Source organism: Oryctolagus cuniculus, chromosome 5, assembly GCF_051225735.1.
Source record: "Oryctolagus cuniculus isolate XC-2025 breed Fujian yellow rabbit chromosome 5, ASM5122573v1, whole genome shotgun sequence".
In the NCBI taxonomy this organism is placed as follows: Eukaryota; Metazoa; Chordata; class Mammalia; order Lagomorpha; family Leporidae; genus Oryctolagus; species Oryctolagus cuniculus.
The window spans coordinates 143,675,376-143,696,537 of record NC_142871.1 but is presented as its reverse complement, the minus strand read 5'-3'; positions in this window follow the sequence as shown (position 1 = coordinate 143,696,537).

The window sequence follows — 21,162 nt, the reverse complement described above, 5'->3', positions numbered from 1 at the left end:
ACATGCAAGGAAACTGAGGCTCAAAAAGGTTGCTTGGGTCTTACAGTTAAGTGCAGTAGATCAGCTCTCTCACCAGGAGCCACCTCCCTGCCCCCATGGTCTGTGTTTTCCATTGCTGTAACAAAATGTCAGAGGCTAGATGATGCATACAGAAAAGCGGTTTATGTAGCTCACGGTCTGGGAGGCTGAAAGTCCATGTTCAGGTGGCCTCATCTGTTCTGTCTCTGGTGAGGGCCCCTTGGGTGCATGGTATCACAGTGGACAGTGTCATGGCAGGAGCTTGTTTGAGAAGGAGAGGTCGCATGGTGATACAGGAGAGTGTGGAGCAGTCAGACTCACTCTTCTACAACTCACTGTCAGCAGAACTAACTGGGGTCCCACAAGAGTTGCCCTAACCCCAAGGCTGTACCCTCAGGGACCTCGCTTCCCCTCACAGGGCTGCACCACCTGTTAGTTCCACCACAGTGGGACCAACCTCCCACACCATGGCACATGGTATCCCTACCTCCTGCGATTTCCTAACCCAAGAGTTCCCTGGGTTGTTGAATGGAAAATTTTCACCAACTTTTCATTGAACTGTCAACATTGAATGTGGGCAGACAACCACGATTGAGTCAACATCCCCTGTGACCTTGTCATCATGGAAATTACAGATAAATTCAGACGTCATTATGATTCTTGAGATCCCTCATCTCGAAATCAAAAGTGTCATAGCTATTGAATGCACTGTTAGATTGTGTTGCTTAATGCACCAATAAACAAGCATGTAAATCATTACCTCACATTTTCATCCTTGAATACCTGTACTTTATTACAGTTCATTTCCTTTGCAATCTTTTGTGTTTTAATTTATGCATTGAAAAACATTTTTATCAGGTTTAGAGGTTCAATAAAATGTTTAGGAGATTTTCTGGTTTACTTTTTTTAATTGTGTACTGGGTCACTTTGTTCAATTGTCTATGACTGACTTTAAAAGATATCCTTGATACAAAAAAATTGACTAAGAGCTCCTCTGCCCTCCACCCTATGCCAGACTCTGGTTTCCTGAGGTCAAGAGTCTGATGTTTATCTGTGGAGTTGAGGTGTGGCATGAGCAGGTGCACCTTTGTAGAGTAGCTCAGTGAATTTTAGGTGTGCAGGAAAAAAAGGAAGTAGAACCCAGTAGTGGGCCAGTAGTAGATGCTTGGTTAACATTGCTCCTGTTTTAATTTGAGCTAAGGATTAAAATAGCTGTTCATGACCTTAGACTGGGGTGAGACAAGCCAGGCATCACTCTCAGGATTATGTAAGTGCAGCTTCACCCCTGAGAGTGATGCTTTCTTAAAAAATGTTTTTGTTCTAAAATAGATTCTTCCAGTTGAGAAGATCTGTCTCTATCATCTGTTTGTGCTAACAGTGGCCTCACTGAGATGTAACTCACATACCGCATAATTCACCTGGCTGACGTGTCCGATTCTGAGATGTTTTTGAGTCTCACACAGAACTTTCATCCCCATCAAGTTGAGAGCGTTTCCATCACCCCAAAAAGGGATGGCCTACCCAGCCACATTTTTCCTATTTGTATCTCTTACCGCTACCTCCCACAATCATAGACAACCACTAATCTACTTTCTACCTCTATGGATTTACTGATTCTGGATCTCACATAGGTGGCACCATTTGATAGATACACAGTCTTTTGTAACTAGACTCATTCATCTGTTATATTTTCAAAGCTCATCTGTGCTGTAGCATGAATCAGTATTCTGTCTGTTTTTGTGAGCAAATAACATTCTCATCTGTACATGTTCCACCCTAGATGTCTGGCTTGCCTTCTAGCCCTATAATTTAAGTCACCAAGTACTGAAAAAAAAAAAAAAAAAGACTTTTTCTGCTTGCCCAAGGAGAGGATATTCTGCCCAGAGGAGGATGCCTCACCTCTGTGTGGCAAACGTCCTGAGTTCGAGTTTCAGAGCTGAGATTCTCCTGTATAGAGCTTTGTAGAGTGATGTCATCACTGAGATGTCACTCAAGGCAAAAGCATGAGGTAGCCTGCGGTCACTGAGCCTTATTCCACAGGAGACAGACATTGGGTCCCAGCCAACCCTGCATTCCAGATGAAACGCACATACTGGGCTTCACAGGGAGCTTGGATTGTTGGCCATGCAGCAATAGAGCAGGAGTGATAATAAATTCTGAAGGGCTTAGGGTGTATGAGCAAAAGTGCTTCTTTCTGATTGTCTTCCTACATTTCTTAACCCTTACACACACTACAAACCCTGTTACACAATCATTCACATGCAGAGATACTCTTTTTTCTTATGGTACATTCTTGATTTCATTTTTATGGCAACTTTATAAGGTTTATATTTTATTATGTTAAAGATTAGGTGTAAAACAGAGAAGCTTAAATAATCTTTTGGACTTTATTATTTATTTACTTGAAAGGCAGAGTTACAGAGGTGGGGGGATCTTCCTTTTGTTGGTTCATTTCCCAAATGGTCACAACAGCCAGGGCTGCCCCAGGCTGGAACCAGGAACCAGGAACCAGGAGCCAGGAACTCCATCCTGGAATCACATTTGGATGCAGGGGCCCAAGCACGTGGGCCATCATCTGCTGCCTTCCCAGACACATTATCAGGGAGCTGGATCAGAACTGGTGCAGCCAGGACTCGAACCGGCGCTTGAATGAGATGCCGGGGTTGCACACTGGGCCATGACACTGACTGCACGCAAATATCTGTTCTTCAAACATACGGCATCTAGACATTCTGAATCATCAACAATGTTACAAGCTGAGATGCTAAACCAGAAATATGAAACATAAGATGCAACAAAATGTGAAACTAAGTGATAATACAGCTGCACAACTGGAAAATTTTGTCACTCATTTGGTGTGATGAGTGGCAGGCAGAATGCAGGCACACCACACATACAGCTTGGAATTACCTGTTGGGGCAGAAGTCTGGCACAGCGGTTAAGTCATCACTTAGGATGCCCACAGCCCATACTGGAGTGCCTGGTTTGAGTCTCAGCTACTCTGCCTCTGATCCAGGTTCCTGCTAATGCATCCTGGGAACAGCAGATGATAGCTCAAGTGTTTGGGCCCTGCCACATACATGGGAGATCCCAATTGAATTCTAGGCTCCAGGCAGGCATCTGGGGAATGAAACGACAGATAGAAAAATCTCTGTCTGCATCTGTTGCTCTGCCTTTCAAACAAAATGAAAAGACCTTAAAACTATTACTTTCAGGCTACGTGTATAGAGTGCATAAGGAACATAAATGAATTTTGTGTTTAGACTTGGATCCCACTCCCCAAATGTCTCATTATGTAGATAAATTCTCTACAATCTGAAAAAAAATCTGGGCTCTGAAACCTCTCTGCTCTCAAGCATTTCAGAAATGGGACACTCCACCTGCACTGCTCATACAACCCCTAGCAGAGGTTGCAACTGGATCACTGGCGCAAGACATGCTTGGCCCAGCAAAGTGCTTTTTTTTTTTTTTTTTTTGGACAGGCAGAGTGGATAGTGAGAGAGAGAGACAGAGAGAAAGGTCTTCCTTTTGCCGTTGGTTCACCCTCCAATGGCCGCCGTGGCCTTTGTGCTGCAGCCGGCACACCGCGCTGATCCGAAGCCAGGATCCAGGTGGTTCTCCTGGTCTCCCATGGGGTGCAGGGCCCAAGCACCTGGGCCATCCTCCACTGCACTCCCTGGCTACAGCAGAGAGCTGGCCCAGAAGAGGGGCAACCAGGACAGAATCCGGCGCCCCGACCGGGACTAGAACCCGGCGTGCTGGCGCCGCAGGTGGAGGATTAGCCTAGTGAGCCGCGGCACCGGCCTAGCAGAGTGCTTTTAAACATTTTTGAGCCAAGTTAAAATTTGAAAATTTTCATCTTGAAAATCTGAATGGCCAGCTCACTTTTAGAAACTGGGAGGCGGGGCCTGACTGGGCCTTGATTCCCTGAGAGGTGCAGCATTTGCTGGAAGCAGTTGGTGCTGCTGCCTTAGACGGGGCGGGTAGCTGGTCTGCAGTGCACCGAGGGGCAATGCATGCTGAGAACGGGGCTTCACTCTTCCAGCTCAATTAACGCAGATAAAGCAGAAACGCTCTTCACTTGCTTTTCTTGCAGGTGTGTATACATGCTTGCATGGTTGTTTAGACAACTCAATATCACTATGACAGAGTTTAGACTTCTAAATACAACACTGCAATGAGTTGATTGCCTTCAGGATATGATTCTACCTTTAACATAACACTGGAGATTAAAACTTATGATAGTGCTTTTTATTAAGGTTGTTATTATAATGACTCAAATTAGTCTGGTATTATCTCATTATAATCCTGATGATATCACTTCTTTTTATTACAGTCTTCCATGTCAGAAATAGGTAGACAGGAAGAAAATAATGTCCAAATTGAATTTTTTTGCAGAATTTTCTTTTAATTTAGTTTGTCTGCTTGGGTGCTGTATTGTCCTTTTGTGACTATAAGGAAATGCCCAAGGCAGCATAGTTTATGAAAGAAAGAAGCTTGTCTTGGCTCATCATTCTGGAGGCATAGGGTCCAGACAGCATGGTGCAGGCTCCAGCACTGGCCCTCCCCAGACTATATCACATCACGGAGGGAGCACATGTGTCTCAGGCTGTGTCTGTCTTCTTGTAAGGCACCAGGGTCAATCATGGGGCTCCACCTTAATGACCTAATCCAGTCCCAGTCACCTCCTGAAGGCCTCACCTCTCAGCACCATAATCAAATTAAATTTCCTACCTCTTAATACCATGAGTATTAAATGCTGAGGTTAAACTCCTACGTGACTTCAGGTGAACAAATCATACCTAAATCATGGCAAATTGTTTATTGGAAATGCTTTGGCTCACTGAAATGGAATGTATTTGTGCATACAAAGTGACACCTTTGCTTCATTTTGTTACTTTAATGTTGCTTTTTCTTGATTTTTCCCATAATTCCTAATTCTTTTTTTTTTTAATTTATTTGACAGGTAGAGTTATAGACAGTGAGAGAGAGAGACAGAGAGAAAGGTCTTCCTTCCGTTGGTTCACTCCCCTAATGGCCACTACGGCCGGTGCTGTGCTGATCCGAAGCCAGGTGCTTCCTCCCAGTCTCCCATGTGGGTGCAGGGCCCAAGCACTTGGGCCATCCTCCACTGCCCTCTTGGGCCACAGCAGAGAGCTGGACTGGAAGAGGAGCAACCGGGACTAGCACCCCGTGCCCCAACCAGGACTAGAACCCAGGGTGCCCACGCCACAGGCAGAGGATTAGCAAGTGAGTCACATGGCGCCGGCCCATAATTCCTAATTCTGAATACGACTTTCAGGAAAAGCCAAACACCTTGAAATATTTGATAATGCTTAGGCCAAAATATTTATATTTCCAGGTAAGCATAGTGACATGTCACAGGTGAGGCTTCCTCTATCCTCGCCCTCCCATTTAGCAAGTGTCTCTGTCCTTCTTTTGCTATATGGTCCCTAAAATTTTAGCCCACAAACTCTTTGTACGCAGAACACCAGTCCTTCTTCACAATCTCCCAGACCCCTGTGGTTTGGTTTCCAGCCCCTCCGCTTGGTGAAATGAGGGCGAGAGATTCATTTTTGGACATTGCTAAGGCCTCCCCTACACCAGGTGTGCTGAGGTCTCACCGTGACAAAGGCTTGCGGGCTGTTTCTAGATCAATTGCTCCTGCGGTGGTCCTTGCTGTCTTGGTCAACAAGCTCCCTCCAGACCGGTGGCTCTGACGCATCTTTGCTGAGACTGGGAGCCCTGAGTCCCGAGTCCCCCTGCCCCCTCTTCATCTCTCCTCTCTCTACTCCTCTCTCCCATTCCCTTCGGATACCCAGTGTAACGTCTTAGGCTCTCAATACACAGGAAGAGCTGTGGGATTTTGCAACAGCTCTGCAAAAAGTCCTTAGTCTAGGAAATAGCAAGAACTTTGTTATGTGCTTGCAATGAGAGATTTAAAATATGCAGCAAGTAAATGATGATGCCGTAGCTCATGAAAGGTACCATGTTATAAGGCATCTGGTTACTAAAATACATCAAATAGAGGTCACATTTAAGTATGGACTTGAGAAAGGAAGAGAGAGAGAGAGAGAGAGAGAGAGGTCATGTGTGTGTGTGTGTGTGTGTGTGTGTGTGTTCCATTTGCTGGTTCATTCCCTAAATGGCTGCAACAGCAAGGCCAAAGCCAAGAGCCCAGAACTCTTGGTACTTGGGCCACCTTCTGCTGCCTTCCCAGGTGCATTAGCAGGAAGCTGGATTGGAAACAGAGTATCCTGAACTCAAAATGGTGTTCCAGTGAAGGGTCGCAAATGGCAGCTTAACCCACTGCTTCACAACACCAGCCCAAAGGTGTTTATTTCTGGAAAGAAATAATGGAAATAAGAAAAAGAAGAAAGGAAGAAGAAAAGAAAGAAAGAAAGAAAACGCTATGACCAGCGTTGGGCCTGCTGTCTGCTTTATTTAGCCTATTGGAACAAATCAAAGTGAATCAGCACACCTTTTTGGGGGGAGGAAGGGGGTGGTGGGAAGAGTTATTGTCTATAGGTTGTTTAAATGAAAACAGATGCTGAACACACGGCAGATATCACATCCTAGAATGGGAAAGTCGTGGTACTTACAAACACTGATGACAATATTTGCTAGCATTTGTTGAACAACTGTTGTTGTTCTTGTTAAGTACTTGAAGTACATTTTCTCTTTCAATACTCAAGCAACTTTATGCATTAGGCACTATTACTGTATCCAATTTACAGATGTGGGAATTGAGGCATATAAATCACTTAATGTAATTTACTAAAGTTGAACAGCAAAGTTCTCCCTGCTCGCAGGACTCAGGTCTTAACAGTGTGTCATCCTGCCTCCTGGATCCAGCTCAGTATTGTGAGGATGAAATTGAAAGGTGGGCCTTTGGCCTAGCAGTTAAGACGGCACTTGGGACACTAGCATCCAATTGTCAGAGTTCCGGGGTTTGAGTTCTGGCTTCATTTTCAATTGCAGCTTCTTGCTAATGCACACCCTCACAAGCAGCAGATGATGGCCCAAGCATTTGGGTCCCTGGGAGACCCAGGTTAAGTTTCCAACTCCTAACATCAGCCTGGGTCAAGCTCTGCTGTTATAGGTACTTAGGTAGTGGAGCAGCAGATGGGAGCTTTCTCTCTGTGTGTTTGTCTTCTCTCCCCAACCTTGCCTCTCAAATAAATAAAATAAATAATGTAATTTTTTTTTAAAAGAAAGATTGAGATAAAAAAGGAAAAGGGATAGACAGTAGCACTTCCACAACACCTGTGGTCATTGAGCACCTGCTATAGGTCAGCATCTGTGCTGTTTCCCAGAATTTTCCCTCTAGGCAATCTTAAGAAGCAGGTGGCAAATTCCTCTCACTGATTCCCAGTCTGGACTCATCACTAGTCTCAAGTCCCTGTACATGAGATGCCTCCTATTTGGACACAGTATTATTATGTGTCCAAATATCTTTTTAAAGTACTATTCCAGTATTCTTTTTCTTTTCCTTGTAAATTATGGATTTTGTTTAAGACCAACTGGGATGCTATTTACAGCCAGGTTTATTCTGGGGCTGTATCTATTCTTGAACTAAGTGCTGGCTGGGAGTAGCATGATACCCACGGATCCTCATCGCTGACTCCAGTCCTCTCCCTTTCTGCCACAACAAATTTAATTCCTGTGTGTTAGGAACCAAAGGCCCTGCCCTGCCTCGCACCTGTTATGACCCCTGCACAGGAGCCATATGGCCCCTGTTCGTCATCACAGCCAAGTTAGGAGATCTTGGCATTGAGAAGTCACGGTGTGCATCTGCTCTGTCACTCAAACCATTCTTTCCAAAGACAGCTGATCCTCATCACTCTAGGTGGTTCCTGTGAACACTGAGCCATTGAGTACAGAGCTACCGCCCCCAGGGGAAGCACAAGGTCAGGTTCCCATGAGCCTCTGCTCACAACATGCTCATTGACCAAGCAACACGCAGCCTCATTTTGAGCCCTGGTGTTTAAAACACAGATTGTTTTACATAAATTGCTGGCTCATTTCCTGTGAACTCATGGCCAAGTGCACCATAACTCTTGCCTGAACACCCCTGTCACAGCCTTCTCACACTCAGGAACACATGCCACACCACTTCACTATGCTTGGGCCATTGTAAACAATGAAAGCAACAGCAACACAAGCACAAAAATACGAAAAATGCAGCCCTAGCTGGGTTGGTGTGAAAGGGCCACTTGCTTGCAGTCTGAGAGCTGGAACAGGAAGCAGAGTGTAGCCTTGTTCTAGCAGGCAAGGTGCATCTCCAGAACTGGCGGGTTCCACTCTACATCTATCGCCAGGGCCAGGAGAGTACAGCAAGTACTAACGTGGGAGCTGACAACAGATGTAACCAAATAGTGCATTTCCCAAACACAAATCACGTATGACGAGGATCAAGGGGACTGGAGTGTTGCCTGGTCACAGGTCCCTGTCTGTTCACTAGCAAATTATTTTTTTTTAATATTTATTTATTTGAGAGGTAGAGTTATAGGCTGAGAGAGGGAGAGACAGAGAGAAAGGTGTTCCATCTGCTGGTTCACTCCCCAAATGGCTGCAATGGATTGGAAGAGGAGTAGCCAGGACAGGAACAAACACCCTTATGGGATGCCAGCGCCACAGGTGGCGGCTTAGCTCATTATGCCACCGAGCTGCCCCCAACACACTAGCAAATTCTAACGCCTTGCTCTTCAAGCAGGAAACAGAGAAGGTCTTGTTTTGAGTGGCTTGCAGTTTTTGTTGCCAGTCCCACCTTGCTTAGCTAAATTCCCGTCTGCAAGCAAAAGTAAAGCCACATCAGTCCGTTCCTTGAGGAGCTTGAACTCTCCCCACCCTTTCGCTCGGGCTGGGAGCCATCTTCATCTCCAGCTTCACAGCTTCCTCAACGCCAAGGCCTTGTGGAGACAAAAGTGCCTTTTCTCAGAAAGGGCAGGAGCACTCCCTTTGTACTTAAGTAGTATTTAATTATTCATCGGCTTAAATTCATGCGATATGTTATCTTGAACTTTCTTTTCTTTCTTATGAATATTTCAGCATTGCCTACAAATATTTAGAATATCAATGAGCTGAATGAAATCCTTGTCATTTAATGATGTGACCTGCAGAAATGGCATTTTTATATAACTTACAAGGAAACCTGACTTTATTTTATTTTTTTAAAGATTTATTTTATTTATTTGAAAGTCAGAGAAGGAGAGGCAGAGAGAAAGCGAGAGGTCTTCCATCCACTGGTTCACTCCCCAAATGGCTGCAACAGCCAGAGCTGGGCTGATCCAAAGCCAGGAGCCAGGAGCTTGTTCCGGTTCTCCCATGTTGGTGCAGTGGCCCAAGGACTTGGGCCATCCTGCACTGCTTTCTCAGGCCATAGCAAAGAGCTGGATAAGAAGTGGAGCAGCGGGGACTGGAACTGGCACCCACATAGGATTCCGGCACTACAGGGGGCGGCGGTTCCTAGCCCTCTCTGTTTTGGATTGTTTGACTTTATTTTTAAAGACGTTAACTCACTGAGCATCTCCACTTAATGTTCTCCTTTTCCTTTTTTTTTTTTTAAACATTATTTTATTTGAAAGGCAGAGTTACAAAGAGAAAGAGAGAGAGAGAGAGAGAGAGAGAGAGAGAGAGAGAGAGAGCAGTCTTCCATCTGCTGGTTCACTCCCCAAACGGCTGCAACAGCTGGGGCTGGGTCAGGTCAAAGCCAGGAGCCTAGAACTTCATCCAGGAAGCACTTAAACCATCTTCTGCAGCTTTCCCAGGCACATTAGTATGGAGCAGGATCAGAGTGGAGCAGCCGAGACTTGAACTGGCACCCATAGGGGATGCTGGCGTTGCAGGTGGCAACTTAGCCTGCTGCACCACAACTCCGGCTCCTCCTCCTCCTTCCTCCTCGGTGATGGCCACAGTTCTGAAGTCCATGTGTTTCTGTTGGTACTGCAGGTGCAGCCACAGACAGTGCGGCTCCCAAGAAATGGCAGCAGGCAGAACGCACATCACACAGTTCTTGCCTTTCCAGCCAACAACCCTGATGCAGACAGAGCTCCCTATCCCCAGGACATGTGTGCCCAAGCCTGCTCTGGCAGGGTGAGGTGGAATGATTCTCTCCCAGGAAAAGCAAAGACCATTTTTGAGTAACAGTGCCTATGACACGCTTGGCTCTTTTCAAAATTTTTCTTCTTCTTCTTCTTCTTTTGTGTGTGTGTGTGTGTGTGTGTGTGTTGAAAAAAAGAAAAAGTTAAGCCTACAGAAAAGTTGAAGAAGCAGTGTAGGGACCACCTGTTGACATTTGCTAGTGCACTTGCATGCACTCTTCTGGAGCTGAATTGTGTTCTCTAAAGCGTATATGTTGATGTCCTAAACCCCAAAGCCTCAGAGCATGAGTGTGTTTGGCAGTAGAGTTTAATCCTGTGGGACTTAACTGGTGTCTTAAGAGATGAGAAATCCTTACTTAATGTATACTAAGCTGATCTTCTGTATATTAAGATAATCGAGAATGAATCTAGATGTGAATGGAAGGGGAGAGGGAGTGGGAAAGGGGAGGGTTGTGGGTGGGAGGGACGGTATGGGGGGGAAGCCATTGTAATCCATAAATCGTACTTTGGAAATTTATATTCATTAAATAAAAGTTAAAAAAAAAAGATGAGGACACACACACATACAGAGGGGTGACTATGGGACTATGGAAAGACATGGGGAGAAGACAGTGTTGCCAAGCTGAGCACAGAGGCCTTGGAAGAAGCTAACCCTGCTGACAACCTGCCTCTGGGTTCCCAGTCTCCAGATTATTGTTATTTTTTTTTTTTACCATTTAAACAATGTTGCACACATACATAAATATAATCATATCTGGTAGTCTGAAATTACAGTCCTTATACACTGCATCTTTATCAAAGGTGATTTTTTTTTTGACAGGCAAAGTGGACAATGAGAAAGAGAGACAGAGAGAAAGGTCTTCCTTTTGCCGTTGGTTCACCCTCCAATGGCCGCCACGGCCAGTGCGCTGTGGCCGGCGCACTGCGCTGATCCGAAGCCAGGAGCCAGCTTCTTCTCCTGGTCTCCCATGGGGTGCAGGGCCCAAGCACTTGGGCCATCCTTCACTGCACTCCCAGGCCACAGCAGAGAGCTGGCCTGGAAGAGGGGCAACCGGGACAGAATCCGGCGCCCCGACCTGGACTAGAACCCGGGGTGCCAGCGCCGCTAGGTGGAGGATTAGCCTATTGAGCCATGGCGCCGGCACAAAGGTGATGTATTTAACAGTTTTCCTACATCCACATCATTTTTTATACTTTTAGTTCTCTTTTTTTAAAATATGAGCCTTTAATGTCTTCTTGATTTCTGATTTGTCTTCAGACTGATTTCCCTAACGTTTGCATGGTTTGGACCATGTGCCTCCAGGAGCTGTGGGAATGAGCAGCAAGCAGATCGCTGGGTGTACTGCCCCCCCTCCCCCCCAACGCTGCGGCTGACGCACACACAGGGCTTCTGAGGGGGCCTGGGATCTGCGCCAGAGCAGGCCCTGTGTCCCCACACCTTGAAGATCAGGGTGCTCCCCTTTTCTCTATGCACTGCTGCCGTCATAAATGGCTGCAGGTCCCTTTGGCCGAGGCCTGGGGCTTCTCTACTGTGTGCACTTGCCTTGACATTGAAAGTCCTTCTCCATGAAGACATAGCTCTTCTTCAGTGGTTCTGGGTGTGAGAAGTGGCCCATTCAGTTTTTTTTTTTTTTTTTTTTTTAAGATTTATTTATTTATTTGAAAGGCACAGTTGCAGAGAGGAAGAGAGAAAGGTCTTCCATCTGTTGGTTCACTTCCCTGATGGCCACAATGGCTGGAGCAGCACCGATCCAAAGCCAGGAGCCAGAAACTTCTGGGTCTCCCATGTGGGTGCAGGGGTCCAAGAACTTGGGCCATCTTCCACTGCTTTCCCAGGCCATAGCAGAGAGCTGTATCAAAAGAGGAGCAGCCAGGTCTTGAACCAGTGCCCATATGGGATGTCGGCACTGTAGGTGGCAGCTTTACCCACTACACCACAGCGCTGGCACCAAGCACATTCAGTTTTGATATCTCTCCCTCTCCCCCTCCCCCTCCCCCTCCCCCTCCCTCTCCCTCTCTCTCCCCCCGGTCCTCTTATAATCGATTGATATTGAGAAATTGTCTTCTTGGGTGCCCATCTGCTTTGTCCCCAGCCTTCTCCACAGAGACTGTGCAGCCAGAACCTGAGCATCCACTCTTCCCTTGAGGTCTCAGGCCCTAGCCAGCTGGTAGTCATGGCACCACGTGTTTTCTCGTTCTGCAGGCAAGGACCCACAGGAATCCTGCACGCTCTGGTTCCTAGCAAGCTGCAAAGGCAAATGTTGACCTATCTGGGGATGTGGCCAGATAAGTGCATGGGATGGAAACAGTTTACTGATTAGGGAAGCATTTTTCTGCCCCCAAAGGATTTAGAATTAATAAAGAAATATTTAAGAGTATCAAACCCATAGTATTATTCTTATATTGAGGCATTTGTACACACTTTGGACTTTAAGTATTTGGTATGTTTCATAGTACTTGGTCTTTTAAATCAATAGTTTGGCCTGGTGACTCCAGTTTAAAATATGAAATAAAGGGGCTGGCTTGGTGGCGGAGCAGGTAAACCCACCGCCTGCAGTGCCAACATCCTATAAGGGTGCTGGTTCAAGACCCGGCTACTCCACTTCCTATCCAGCTCTCTGCTATGGCTTGGGAAGGCAGTAGAAGATGGCCCAAATCTTTGGGCCCCTGCACCCATGTGGGAGACCTGGAAGAAGCTCCTGGCTTCAGATCGGCACAGCTCCAGCCATAGCAGCCGTTTGAGAAGTGACCCAGCAGATGGAAGACCTCTCTCTCTCTCTCTCTCTCTCTCTCTCTCTGCTCTGCCTCTAGCTCTCTGTAACTCTGCCTTTCAAATAAATAAATATTTAAAAAAACAAAACAAATATGAAATAGAATACTTGAATTTGATTTGTTATTTTAAGTGAAAAATGTACCACTTGACATGCAGTGTTGGAACATTCACAAGAACATAAGGTTCAGCATATTTATAATTTCAATATATTAGATTTATAAGTTATTTCAATACAAAGGACTATTTTATTTAAGTCAGACAATGAAAGGAAATTGAATATATTAAATTTAATGTATTAGATTTAAATGAGTGTAACATGTTAAAAGGAATTTAATTTGCAAATAGGTCTAAACATTTTTTCAAAGGTTTTTTTCATGCTAAAATTTGCTAAACAAGGAGCAGTCATTTAGCCTGGCTGTTAAGATGCCCACATACTGGGTGGGGCCAGCGCTGTGGTGTGGCAGGTAAAGCCGCTGTCTGCAGTGTCAGCATCTCACGTGGGTACCAGTTCGAGTCCCAGCTACTCCAGTTCCAATCCAGCTCTCTGCTATGGCCTGGGAAAGCAGTAGAATGTGATCCAAGTGCTTGGACCACTGCACCCGTGTGGTCTTGAGATCCGGGAGAAGCTCCTGGTTCCTGGTTTCATTCAGATCAGCCAAGCTCTGGCTGTTGCGGCCATTTGGGGAGTGAACCAGTGGATGTATCCAGCTCCTGACTTCAGCTTCCTGACAGTGCAGACCCAGGGAGACAGCAGTGGTGGATCAAGAACTTGGGCTTTGCCACCTGAGACCTGGATTGCATTCCTGGCCCCTGGTTCCATTCCCAACTCGGCCTCAACCACTGTGGCATCTGGGGAGTGAAATAGTACATTAAAAAAATATTGCTAAGCATAAACAGAACAATATGATTAGGATTCTAAATTTGAAAACTTCAAGAGTAATTAAAATTAAAATTTAATTTAATTTGAAATTTAATTTTAAAAATATTTGACTTTAACACATTGTATATGAATTTTAAAACCAGTGAATTCACTTGAAGATCATTTTTCCTGCACACAAACTACCCAAGAGGAACACACACAAAAATTTACCACACTGAACTTCAAACTCCTCCCTAAATATAGAAATGTGACCACTTTACACATTAGAGAATTAAGGCTGGTTAATGGGAAGTAGTTGACACTTCGGATCAGCGCAGCTCTGGCCATTGCAGCCAACTGGGGAGTGAACCATCGGATGGAAGACCTCTCTCTCTCTCTCTCTCTCTCTCTCTCTGCCTCTCCTCTCTCTGTGTAACTCTGACTTTCAAATAAATAAATATTTAAAAAAAAATTGTATTCTTGGCCAGCGCCGCGGCTCACTAGGCTAATCCTCCACCTGCACCACCGGTACCCTGGGTTTTAGTCTTGGTTGGGGAGCCGGATTCTGTCCCGGTTGCCCCTCTTCTGGGCCAGCTCTCTGCTGTGGCCAGGGAGTGCAGTGGAGGATGGCCCAAGTGCTTGGGCCTTGCACCCACATGGGAGACCAGGAGGAAGCACCTGGCTCCTGGCTTCAGATCAGTGCAGCGCACCAGCCATGGCAGCCATTTGAGGGGTGAACCAACAGAGGGAAGACCTTTCTCTCTGTCTCCCTCTCTCACTGTCTAACTCTGCCTGTCAAAAAAAAAAATGTATTCTCCCAACAAGGCCTATTTTCTCTAATTTTACCCATTCCTGTCCTTGTGTGAACAGAATGCCAGAATCAGGGAGTGCTCTTAGGCAACGGTTTGTCCACACACAAAGTTCTAGTGTCACGTTTAAAATCAGGTCTCCGGCTAAAGGCTAAATGCATCTTCTGCCACAGTATGCTGAATGAGATCCGTGAAATCCAGTTTAAGACAAAAAGACCCCAAGTGGAAAATTCAAACACGACTGGGCATGTTCCCCTCTCATGCTTTCCTTTTGTCCCAACTAATAATATTTACCCAAGAACAGTGTACTTTCAGTAGTGTCTTGTCATCCCAGGCCACTGCACTCTCAAATCAGAGATGATCAGATGCAAATCATTTCTAGTATTAAATCAGGAGGCAACGATAAGCCACATCAGTGGGCATCTATTGTGAAATACGGTCCATGCTGAAGAATCTGAAAACTTCAGTGTGAAGTTTAAAATATCAGAAAGTGAATCTTGCAGTAACCAACAACTGCTCAAGAGACAGCACATTAACAGAACCCCTGGGTCCCCACCACACTCCCAGCGCTCCAGATGGAAAAACCGTCCCGACTTTTCAGAGGCAAATCATGTCCCGTCCTTCCTTTATGCTTATATCATTTACGTGTCTACCTAGAAAGAATTCAGTTCAGTTTTACTTCAGTTTGTTTCCTGTTTGTTGTTGATTATAGAAATTCAATTAATTTTGGTATCTAGCAACCTTGTTAAAATTCAGTTATTAATTCAAATAATTTTCTTATGGCTATTTTAGACTTATAGTTGTGTCACATTCAAATCTTGGTAGTTTTACTTCTTCTGTTTCACTTTAACTTCTTTTGTGACTTTCCCTCTTCAATCCCTTTCTTCCATCTTTCCTCCTCTCCCCCTCTCTTTCTTTCCTTTCTTCTCCTTCCTTCCATGTTACACTGCCTGTGACTCAGTTGTAGTTTGAATTCCCCAGGAAGATGACTCTGGGTTGGAAATGAGTGCACAGGAGAAGGGCTTTGGGTTCTTTTCTTCCTTTAAGATTGTATTTATTTATTTGAAATACAGAGTAACAGAGACAGAGGGAGAGACAGAGAAATAAAAGATCTCCCATCCATTAGTTCACTCCCCACAAGGCTGCATTGTCTGGGGCTGGTCCAAAGCCAGGAACCAGGAACTCCATCATCCTGGTCTCCCATGTTGGGGGCAGAGGCCCAAGCACTTGGGCCATCTTCCATTGCTTTCCCAGGCACATTAGCAGGGAGCTGGATCAGAAGTGGAGCAGCTTTGATTGCACCAGTGCTCTGAGATGGGATGGCAGCAGTGCAGGCAGCAGCTTAGCTCACTGCACCACAATGCCAGCCCCACCTCTTGTTTCAGATGTGATGCAGTCTCAGTAGAGGCCACAGCCAGCCCCATGGAACGTTGGTAGCAGGGGTACTTCTTCAGCTATGTCCATTCTTGGGCAACAGGAGATAGATCTTTATCTCTCCCCTTGAGGAATCATTGCATGTAGATCTCCCTAGGGAGAGGGCTGAGCTTGACCTGGGTGTTCCTCTTCAGCCAAGGCAGCCTTGAAGGGCTAACAGCTGCAGGCTGCCCGCAGCAGCACTCCTGGAAGCAGGGGAATCATCCTTCATTCCTGGAGGGGCATCAGGGCCCAGAACTCCAAAACAACATTAGAATAAGCGCTTTGCTGGTGATGAAGGCTCGGGTCTTGTCTGTCTGGACATGTCTGTGTTCTTTCCTTGCTTTGAAGGATATTCTTGCCATGTATAGAACGGTACCACTGTCATTATTTTCTCCACCACATGGACGATCCTACTCCAGTGTCTTCTGCTCTCCATGGTTGCTGTATAGTGGTCAGCTGTCACTCCAACCACACTTCCTGTGAGGGCAGATCTGAGGCTACAGCTTTGCAGGGATTTTCTGCCCCTTTCCTTTCTGTTCCTCATACTCAGAGGTCAAACCACCTTCTTTCCCCTCACCCGGGGAGAGGGGAGGGGTGGGTCTTGTGGGTAGGTCCCCTTCACCTAGACACACAAAGGCTTACTTCTTTAGGGTCCCAGTTAGCCCAGGCAGGATCTACTGTCAGTGCCTCCTCCTTGCTCATGCCTGAGCCTCGACTGTTCTGTTGGGCTCACGTGACTGCCAAACTCCAGGGGAGGGGAGGCATGTCCGAAATGTCCTCCAGACACAGGAGAGGTTGTGGTGCCCCCCAAATCTGCTTACCTCTGTAGGTATTGACTTTCAGCCAGTGACTGGAACATGCACTGCCTACTCTCTTGCAGCTGTCCAATGCTTAAGCTTGTTTTTGCTTTAAATCCAGTCTTTCTCAGAGCGAGGGTTGATCTGTATGGGCTATCCCATAATCAACTGGGAAGCAAAATTTGATCAACACTGTGGGGAGCAACTCGGACTAGACTAAGTTACTGGAATTAAGACTTATTCTATGCATCTGCTCTCCCACAATATGGCGCTGGGAGAGGAGAAAGCAGCTTCTACACAGCTGCCTCCAGTTCAACCAATAAACAGCAGGACCTGCTCCTGATTGGAGGAGAGCAGTGTACTCGGCGTGTGGGTAGCAGAGTTGGGATTGGCGGAAGAGGACTATAAAGGAGGAGAGAGACAACATGCACCAGGAACATCTAAGGGGAACATCTATCTGAAGGAATACCTGTGCAGCCCCCGAGAGAGCCGGCCGGCGGTGTGCCGCTCCCCTGCGGAAGTGGGGAAAGTGGCCAGGGGGAACCGCCCTTCCATGGAGGTGGAAGGGACAGTAGCCAACCTGGGAAGAACCAGCAGCAAACCCAGGAAGGGCCGAGCAGACGAAAGAACAGCGCAGGGTCCTGTGTCGTTTCTCCACAAAGACGGGGGAGCGACATAATGGTGCCGTGACTCGGATATGAAGCCTAGGCAGGTTTAGTGTCGTTCCTCCACGAAGACAGGGAGCGACAAACACTAAGGTTTATAGATTAACAATAACTGGACCCACCAAATTCTTTCTTAGACAGATGTTCAAAGGGAAGCCACATCTGGTGGAGGAGGACCACCAGTCCTTTCCATTGCTTGAGATGCATCACTGTCATTAGACTTTATTTTTTTCAGTTAATTCTTGTGCCTTTCCCTCCTCCCTCCTTCCTGTATGACCACGTGACTTCTGCCTGCCCCTGCACCGAGCTGTTGAGATGTGCCTCTCTTTTGATGATCAAAACAAATCCATGATGTAGCATCTGTTTTTATTCCCATGTAACAGAAAAAGAAAAGCAAAAATGTAGCCATGACAACCAGGTCTGCCTAACTTGAAACTTTCTGACCTAGAGTGCTCCCTGCCCCTTCCCCCAAATAAAGCAAAATTTTATGTCAAATTATATTAAAGAGGCCCCTTTATTAAAAGTGTATTTTGGAGATACCATTTCCCACACATTAGGAAGGCTATTATAAATTTTTGAAAAATTATTTATTTATTTATTTGAAAGTCAGAGTTACACAGAGAGAGAAGGAGAGGCAGAGAGAGAGAGAGAGAGAGAGAGAGGTCTTCCATCCACTGGTTCACTCCTCAACTGGCCGCAACAGCTGGAGATGCACCAATATGAAGCCAGGAGCCAGGAGCTTCCTCTGGCTCTCCCATGTGGGTTCAGAGTCCCAAGGACTTGAGCCATCTTCTACTGCTTTCCCAGGCCATAGCAGAGAGCTGGATCAGTGGTGGAGTAGCCAGGACTCAAACTGGCACCCATATGGGATGCCGGCACTGCAGGCAACAGCTTTACACATTACACCACAGCACCGGCCTCTATTATAAAAACTTAAAAGTGAAGTCATAAATGTTGGCAAGGATGTGGAGAAACTGGGATCCTTGTGTGTTGCTGGTGGGAATGTAAAATGGTAAAAACCCCGAGAAAGGTAGTTTGGCAGCTCCTTATAAAAGCTAAGCACTGGGGCCAGTGCCGTGGCATAAGGGGTAAAGCTGCCTCCTGCAGTGCCAGTATCCCATATGGGCTCCGGTTCAAGTCCCAGCTGCTCTACTTCCCATCCAGCTCTCTGCTGTGGCCTAGGAAAGTAGTAGAAGATGGCCTAAATACTTGAGCCCCTGCACCCACATAAGAGACCCAGAAGAAGCTCCCAGCTCCTGGCTTCATATTGGTGCATCTCCAGCTGTTGCGGTCAGTTTAGGAGTGAACTAGTGGATGGAAGACCCCTCTCTGCCTCTCCTTCTCTCTCTGTGTAACTATGACTTCCCAATACATAAATAAATCTTAAAAAAAAAAACTAAGCATCAGATTATCATTTGACCTGGCAATTCTACTTTTGGGTACAAACCTCAAAGTTACATGCATGCTAATATTAATAATAGTATCATATATAACAGATTAAAGGTAGAAACATCCCAAGTGTTCATTTACAGATGAATGGACAAACAAAATGTGATATACAATTTTAAATGTATTTATTTATTTTATTGATTTGAAATGCAGAAAAATGGAGATAAAGAGACAGAGACAAAGATCCCTGTTTCACTCCTCAAATGTCTGCTATAGTCAGGGGTAGGTCAAGCCAAAGCCAGGAACCAAGGACTTAATCCAGGCCTCCCATGTGGGTGATCGGGACCCAACCTCATGAAGCATCACCTGCTTATTCCCAGGATGTGCATTAGCAGGAAGCCAGAATGAAAAGAGGAGCTGGGATTTGAATCTAGGCATTCCAGTATGGAATGCCATTGTCCCAAGTGACAGCTTAACTGCTGTGCCATAAATTCTCCCTGGTTTATATTTTTGGCACCTGCAATGGAATATTACTCAGCCATAAAAAAGGAATGGGTTTCAATACATGGTACAGCATGGAGGAACCTTGAAAATGTTATGCTAAATGAAAAAGATGCAAAGGGACAAACAATACGTGACTTCACTTAAACGAAGAACCTAGAACAGGCAGATGCATGCAGACAGAGAGCAGAGCAGAGTTCAGCAGAGCTATGAGGAGGGGAAAATGGAGTCTTACTGTAGAGGTCCTGTTGGGGTGATGAGGAAGGGCTGGATAATGGTGACAATGGTCTAACACTGTGAATATTCACAATGTCTCATCTGAACTGTGCACTTAAAATTAAGATGGTAAATTTTATGCTACTTATTTTTTAAAAGATTTTATTTATTTATGAGAGGCAGGGTTACAGACAGAGAGGGAGAGACAGAGAGAAAGGTCTTCCATCCACTATTTCACTCCCCCAAAGGCTTGCCACAGCTGGAGCTGAGCTGATCAGAAGCCTGGAGCCAGGAGCTTCTTCTGGGTCTCTGATGCAGTTGCGGGGCACAGGCACTTGGGCCATGCTTCACTGCTTTTTCAGGAGCATCAGCAGAAAGCTGGATCAGAATATGAGCAGCTGGGACGTGAACCGGCGCACATATGGGATACTGACATCGTAGGCGGAATCTTAGCCTACTATTCCACAGCGTCGACCCTGTTACATTTTTTTTTAACTTCAATAAAAAACTACCCTCAGGGGTGGCATTTGGCCTCCCTGTTAAGAAACCAACTGAGATGCTCACACCCACGTCAGAGTGTCTGGGTTTGAGTCCCACCTGCACGCTTGATTCCAGCTCCCTGTCCATGAACACCCTGGGAGGCAGCAGGTGCCTGCTCAACTGCTTGAGTCCCTGCCACCCTTATGGGAGACCCAAATTGAGTTCCTGACTCCTGACTTCAAGCTGGCCCAGCCTCGACCATGAAAGACATTTGGACAGTGAACCAGTGAGCGGAAGCTTTCCCTGTCTTTCTGTCTGTCTCCTCCTGCCTCCTGTTCCTCAAATATTAATACACAAACAAATAAAATGTAACAGCCCCAAAGAAATAAATGTGGTAAATTACCACTGAAAAACATTTCATTCTTTAATTTGCATCCCCAGTGTAACTTCCTTTTTTTTAATTAAAGATTTATTTATTTTACTTGAAAGTCAGAGTTACACAAAGAGAGAAGTAGAAGCAGAGAGATAGAGAGGTCTTCCATCCGCTGGTTCACTCCCCAATTGGCTGCAATGGCCAGAGCTGTGTGGATCCTAAGTCAGGAGTCAGGAGCTTCTTCCAGGTCTCCCACGTGGGTGCAGGGGGCCAAGGACTTGGGCCATCTTCCATTGCTTTCCCAGTCCATAGCAGAGAGCTGGATGGGAAGTGGAGCAGCCGGGACTCGAACCGACGCCAATATGGGATGCCAGCACTGCAGGTGATGGCTTCACCCGCTACACCACAGCACGACCCTGCAGTGTAATCTCCTAAAGCAATGCCAGGAAGAGCTTGGTCACAGTGCTAGGACCATATACTGAGAAACGGTTTCTGCAATCTTACTAGTTCCAACCCCGCCTATCCTCAGTGGTGGTGAGGATTTGAGATGGTGTTATCAAATTAAAAAAATAAAGTCTATTTAAAAAGGATCAATAGAGCAGGGAATTAAGGGAGAAAGAAAATCACATTAGGAGAATAATAAACTCCGGGGTAAATCTCTCTCCTGGAAATGCATCCCAAGTTCCTAAACTAAAAATTCCCAACACATCTGACTCTGATTTCTAAGGAGCCAAATGGTGAGAGAAAGGGAGGCACCCGGAAG